The sequence below is a fragment of the Notolabrus celidotus genome, chromosome 2 (assembly GCF_009762535.1).
Source record: "Notolabrus celidotus isolate fNotCel1 chromosome 2, fNotCel1.pri, whole genome shotgun sequence".
Classification (NCBI taxonomy): domain Eukaryota; kingdom Metazoa; phylum Chordata; class Actinopteri; order Labriformes; family Labridae; genus Notolabrus; species Notolabrus celidotus.
In genome coordinates this window covers 798,655-804,989 of record NC_048273.1, presented here as the reverse complement: position 1 = coordinate 804,989, position 6,335 = coordinate 798,655, and the positions used below count along the sequence as shown (strand labels likewise).

General features: G+C 43.9%; 1 pseudogene; it reads left to right on the top strand.

Moving 5' to 3' along the window:
- Nucleotides 1-169, top strand: part of LOC117828304 — a 25,703-nt pseudogene extending 25,534 nt beyond the window's left edge.
- The last annotated feature ends 6,166 nt before the right edge of the window (nt 170-6,335 follow it).

Genomic DNA, 6,335 nt, shown 5'->3' with positions numbered 1-6,335 from the left:
AGGCCAAAACAACTGAGTCTTCCTCTCTCTCCCTCCCTCTCTTCCTGCTCCTCAGCCCAGTCTTTGTGTTGGTATTGATTAAAGCGGTGTCTTTTTGTCTCCTGCCAGCGTTTTCCACAGCTTGTTGTGGGCTGAGAGGAAACAGCAGCACAGAGTGAGAGAGGAATGAGGAGGTGACTGAATCCAGAGACTGAAGAAAGCCTGAGAGTTACTCCAGCGTGCCGACCGACCGACCGGCCGGGGAGAGACACGCAGCGTCCCTCCCAAGGCCAGATGCCTGAAATAGGGTCATTTTATGGCGCAGTGTGGTGCCAGCTCTCCTCCCAATCTTTCCCCACTACGCCCAGTAACTGCTCTCCTCCTCCCTGCTGGGGCGGATGGGTTGAAGGGGTCCTGGGAGGCGATGCCGGTCTGCTCTCTGCCTGGGTGTAAATCAGGGGCGCAGCTAGTAGAACCACATCTGTAACAATAAAGTCAGGTTAACGTGGAGTCATGGAGGAGTCTGCATCTGGGAACATCTGGCAAGACATTTGGAAGCACCAGGAGCCAGTCAGTCGCTCCTTTCTCTCCTCTTCGTCTCTCCTCTTCGTCTCTCCTCTTCGTCTCTCCTTCTCTCTGGACATGGTGTTGTTTCTGGTTCTGTTGTCTCCCTCGCTCTCAGACTCTCCTGCTCTGTATTTTGATAACACTGTTTCTGAATTATTTCCTCTCCTTGTGTCTCCTTCTTCTCTCTGCCTCTTCTCTCACTCTCTCACCATCTGTTCCTTTTCCCAGTTTTTCTCTTCATTTTTCCTCCGTCCCTGCAGGTCTCTATTTTCCCACCGACCCCCCCCCCCCCACTTTGGCAGACCCTGCTCACAGACTTTCAGAGACTTTCTGGGGGACTGTAAACAAGTGTCTCCAACACTGTGCAGACATGAGTTAGTGCTGATGTTCCAGCTGTGAAAGAGTGCAGCCTGCAGAGACCGTCAACAAGCATCAGATCTCCTGCACGCCGCCCTGAACCCCAACAGAAGCAGGACTCGCCTCACCTTGACGTCCCAGTGATGCACACAGAGACCTCATTCTGAAGCGGTGCACAATTAAATCTGTGTTTCCATTTCTTTCAGATGACACTGCACATAAACACATCCAGACTTTATCTCTGCAGAGGCTGAGTCAGTCATTTAGGAGCCCGCCGACTCATCAGAGAGAAGGCCGCTCAATCATCCTGAACGTGGACTCTATCGGCGCTCTAACATATTCATTGTTAGTCCGAGGGCCCGGGGCGCTGCTGGTTAGCCTGGTGTGAAGCTAAGACATATGTGTCCGTGCACAGGAGGCCAGATGCTGGCTGTTTTTAATGTTGATGCCATTAGCCTGCTCCCGTGGCATTCTTTGGATGCTGTGCTGGCTGCTGCCTCGGGCTGAAAGTCATTACATTTAATACGGTGGGATAGGGAGCGAACACAAGATCCAGAGTCAGAGAGGAGGGCTGCCTCCATTCCAATGAGAGAGCGGGTAAATGAAATCAATGATTGTCAATAGAAGAATAGAAGAAGTCTGTTTGGACATCAGGACGTTGATCTTTGACCCTCCAGGATTCAATATTTCCACCAAATGAGTGTTTTCTCCACAGAATCCTTAATGATCACGATCCAGAGTCTGTCTATCCAAACAAATAACAAGAGGAACAGATGGAAAGAGGTCTGAGTTGGACTGCCACCCATCTATAGCAGGAGGTGCTGCACATATTTAGCCCATCTCTTAGTATCATGGGTTTACTGACCTGCAGGAGAGAGAGAGAGAGAGAGAGAGAGAGAGAGAGAGGAGAGAGAGAGAGAGAGAGAGAGAGAGAGAGGAGAGAGAGAGAGAGAGAGAGAGAGAGAGAGAGAGAGAGAGAGAGAGAGAGAGAGAGAGAGAGAGAGAGAGATAGAGAGAGAGAGAGAGAGAGAGAGAGAGCTCTTCTGTCCACATCAACAGAGCGATAGAGTGAAGGCAGGTCACTGAGGAGTCAGAGGAGAATATCTGCAGACACGATCAGTCCGTCAGCAGAAACAGCAGGAAGAGGAGCTGTGCAGCAGAAACAGTGAAGTTTGCATTTAAAGGGAAATATTCAGTCTGTACATGCAGGAGGGTTAGCACTGAAAACATCCGCTGCACTGCACCACAGCAGCAGAGACGCTGATGACAGATTCTGATGCCTTCAGTTTATTCTACTTTTAAAAACCCCTGAAGAAGTTTTTATTTTTCTACCTTCAGTTTAACCCAGAGAGAGAGAGCGAGCAGCCTCAGCTGCAGGAGGAAGGAACTTAAAGCTTACATGTTCACACTCTGGATATTAACAATTAATCAAGTTGATATTCAGAGTGTTTAACATTTTGAATACGATCTGTAGCTGTTCAATACTGTCAGTATTACATTGAGACATGAAGGAAAATTTGTTTCAGGGGGAAAAAGGCATTTTGTTTTGTTTTTAACAAGGAAAACTTTTATGCTTTTTAATGATTAATCAATAATTGATCAATCCATCACAGAAAATGCTTGAAATCTATGTCTCTAATTCACACATAAACAGATTTAAAAATATATGTTTTTGTATTATTAATATTTAATTAATTTAATTCATATTTTTCATTTTATTGCAATACAATGAAATAAATCACTTAAAAGCAGCACACAGCTTTTGCCAATGAAATGCAATAATATAGAATACAAAATGAAAATATAACACAAATTAAATTAAAGATCTAAATTAGTGTTAAAGAATGTGTTTGGAGTGGAATCTGAAAAATCAAAGAAGCAAACACAAAAGAATTTGTCTGTGGAAATAAGCAAAAAAAAAAAGCTTGTGTGATTGGCCCAAATTAAAAGATTTTCAAAATAAAATCAGATAATTTACTTTTATTGAAGATATTGGACATTATTTGTGCTCCAGCAGTTTGCAACACGGGACAGGAATATGACCTTTAGTAATTATATTAAAGGTAAAAAGAAAATATTGAATATAACAAATATATACACTATGTTCACTTTTACCTATGATAAATTAACCCTCCTGTTATGTTCGTTTCTCTGCAGCAGCAATAATGTTCCTGGGTCAATTTGACCCGGGGCATATTCAATTATCCAAAAATTGTCAGAACCCCCAAAAAATCCCAAAACACATTTTATTTTAATCTAATTATTAACTCCATTATTAACCATTTAAATCCAGATTGAGTCCACTGGTGTTCTTTAATTCTCACAGATCATGGTTCAAAGAGGATAACTCGTTTTCATTCAAATTCATGTTAAAACTGTTTTAAATGTTCATTGGCAAGATCTAAATATAAATACAATAGTTTTACATGACATAGATTTTTATTTATTTTATTTTTTATTTAGAATTTTTTTATATTTTTATGAAGTGATGTTGATAAATTAACACGACTCTTCTTCTGTCACACGCTGCCCAGATTCTGATGCTGCATTTATCTGGTTTGGAGGGTATATATTACCTCACATAGACTTTAAAAAGGGTCAATTTGACCCGCAACATAACAGGAGGGTTAGGAGAAAAAGAAGTGAGTGAATGAAGCAACAAGAAAAAACAACAGCATGTCATTATTGCAGAGCAGTGATGAACAGATGTTTTCAGTGTCTGCACAGTTTACTTAGTTATAAATGAGTGCTGCTGTTAATAAGTCTGAACAGACGTGGATCATGAGAGAGACCTCACACAAGACAAAGTAAGACACGATCAAACAATCAAAGCAGCACACCAACATCTCTTCACGGCACAAAGATCATCCTCACATCTTTAACACTTCTGCAACTAAACTCAGAGCTGCTGTTATAAGAAGCACATTTTAAAACTTCTCTTAGTTTGAAGTTATTCTGCCTTAAAGTGGAAGAACAGCATTTCAATCATCTTATTTTCAATGACGATCATGTGGATCCAAAGTGTATTAACTTCTTCTTGTGTTGCTGTAATGATTTATCCCCAGACCGAGCTGCCATGATGTAACCATGTGAGGAGACTCAGTGAGGGGATCCTCTCATGCTGCTCTTTACTGTGGGCGGCTCCATGACAAGCCCACGGCTTTGAACTTTGTCTGTTTATTAATTAGAGAAGCAGAAACTCCTCTGTCAGTGTGCGCCCTGCGGCTGAGAGCTTTGTGCATCATGATGATGATGATGATGATGATGGGGCTTCACAACTTCTTCTTCTGAAGTGAGGGACCCACAAGTAAATGAGCCGAAGCTGTTACCACATGGACCGGCCTGATGTGAGCCGCTGAGCAGCTGAGCCGCGGTCCACGTGTCACTGAAGGAACATCTTGAATGCAAATGGTCCCCTGAAAAGTGCCGGCGTCAGCAGAAGAGGAAGAGTATCTCTGCATCACATAAACAAACACAGATGAAAGAGCTGCATCCAGAGCACCAAGGTAGAAGCCGAGGAGAGCCAGACACTCTGCTATCTTTTAATTGAGCTATTTGAGGCTCACTCATTAGCAGCAGAGATCTTCTTCCACAGGACTCCACTTTAATTAGTCAGTTCAATTAAAGGCACTCGTGATGCACGGAGCAGCTGCAGACGACACTCCTCCTAATGACAGCTCCGAACACAGGATCTGATTAATCCTCTGTTTTCATGTATCAATTAGAAGAAATGAGATTCTCTGTCTCTGCTTCGCTGACAAATTGATGTTTATGAATATCAACTCATATGAATAAGTTCTCTGCAGAGTGCTGCTCAGTAAATATTGAGATGTAATGATTCCCTTCAGCTCATAGGCTGCTGCATGATACCTGCAGGAGTGAGGTGTATCATCCTAAGTGTTGCTATGATGAGTTATTATCACTGATATCCCCAAAGAACCATATTTAAACTTTGTGTCAGAATGAAAAGACTACCCACAACACCCGGTGTGTGTACGGGGTCAAAGGTCAGCGGTAGCCCAGTGTGAGGAGATATAACAGAGGTGCATATCAGGGGATGAAAAACGACCCTGCTCCTGACAGGAGTTATTACTCACTAACAGACCAGCTGAACGCTCACCTGCTGAGAACCACATCCAGGGAACGTTTCAACATCCAATAAATCCTCCGCTCACAGAGGAGAGGAGGAAGGTCCGACTCCTGACGCTGGAGGACGAAGAGAGAGAGAGGAGCGTGAGAGAAGTTACTGACCTGACGTGACGAGAGCCAAGCAAAACGACTCCTCGCCCCAAACACAGAAACCTGTGTCAGTGAAACAGCTCAGATCCACAGACCCACTGAAGTCTGATGAGAAGACCTGATCCTCTCTTTGAGTATTTCAGTTTCTAGAGTTATTAAGAAAGGAGTAAAACTGGAGAGCAGCACACATCCAAACACATCCAAACACATCCAAACACAGCGTCTGTGCAGTAAACTGATCCCATCAACAACAGCTCTAACTAACCGTGGAGGAGGGATACCGCCTGAATGAGAACCAGCCGCCTCCCTGACCCCGCACTGACCCTTCCCAAACCTCAACATGGCATCCAAGTTCATTTGCCCCGGAGGCAGGTCCGATAAACCGGTCCTCTCGCTCTGCAGGGGAACGGGCGGGAGGCAGAATCCGATACCTGGCATGTGCTTGGACGGGCGTTTGTAGCAGCTAGACGTGATCTGAGGCCGAGTTGTTTGACATAATGGAGGAAGCAGGGAGGAAGTGCGTTTGGATCTTTGGGGAGGAGGTAATGGACGAGAAAAAAAGCACGCCCACCCACGGCTCGGATCAGATGCTGAGGCTCGATACTATAGATCTACTGACTGTGTGTGTGTGTGTGTGTGTGTGTGTGTGTGTGTGTGTGTGTGTGGTCTGATAGATTTTGTGTTTGTGAAGCAGAGACTGTAAGGTAGAGGTTTTTGCACTTCTTTTTGAATGTGTAAATATCTCTGAGGCAGGATCAGTTTTCCTGTCTTCAATATCCAGAATGAAGACGGTGCAGGAACTCATGCTCCATGGAGATTTGATCGATTGACAAAGTTTCTGAATATTTCTGAATCTGCAGCTGTTGAAACACAGAGGGAGTTCCTGGGAATGCAAACTAGTTTAGTTTTTATTCAGATTTCAAAATATCCTCATCAGATATTTAATGATGGTCTAAAGACGTTTATGAGGGATGCATCCGGCTGAGAGTCTCCAGTTAACAGGGTCGCCGTTTAAACCAAAACACCGTCCGATCTCTGCGATCACGGCTTTTTGAGTTCAAAAGGATTTTAAAGCCGTGTTGAAACGTCTTTGCTACTCGCGCTTATCTCCTCTCACGTGTTGATTCAGTGAATCCATCTGTGATGAAATATAGCACCATCTAAAACAGACCAGCTGAGTCTCTTCATGCTAA